A 734-nucleotide genomic window follows, 5' to 3' on the forward strand; every position below is an offset into this window, starting at 1 on the left:
TGATTGTAGGGAACATCTGCTAGATCACAGATGTGCGCTGACAGAGAGGTGTTGGTGCAACAGAGGCCGGCAAATGGGTAACATGTTTGTGTTATTTGTCTGTGCCCTCTGGATCCGCGCAGTCCTTTCTGTCTCCCCTGCCCCAACTTACATATTACTGCATGCAACTCTTGCAGAATAGCTATGGTCACATAGTCACTTACTGTCCCATGGTCAGGCACTCAGTCTCTACAAAGGCCCAATAGCAAGTCAGAAGCTGCTTTTCAAATGATGTCTAATTTTCTGCTGTTGTTCCAGAACACTGGAGGTCTGCAGTCCAGCTCTCCTATTTGAGACTTGTGAGAGACTGCAAAGCATCCTTGTCTATCACAGACACTTCTAGCACACAGTATTTGCTGGATCGTAACCTATACGCCAGGGTTGCTTGTAGCGTAGACTAAGTCTGCTGCAGACCCCTCTCTTAACTCTTACTGGCAGCATTTGGAGTCATCTGAGTGAGCAATGGGATGGATTCCCAAACATGTACGTGGTCTGCAAAATCTGAAGATGGCTACCATTCATTGTGCCTTTCTTAGGAGGAGATGCAAGGTTCAGGAAGGTGTTCTATACCTTAGACAGTACACCTCAGCATGACCCCCTATCCAGTCTCACTCAGTATGGTAACTTCATTAATGGGGCAGGTCCTCTAGTCACTGCACGGTCTTCTTCCACCTTCTAATGCACATATGTCTTAT

This window comes from Ailuropoda melanoleuca, chromosome 20 (genome assembly GCF_002007445.2).
Source record: "Ailuropoda melanoleuca isolate Jingjing chromosome 20, ASM200744v2, whole genome shotgun sequence".
Classification (NCBI taxonomy): Eukaryota; Metazoa; Chordata; class Mammalia; order Carnivora; family Ursidae; genus Ailuropoda; species Ailuropoda melanoleuca.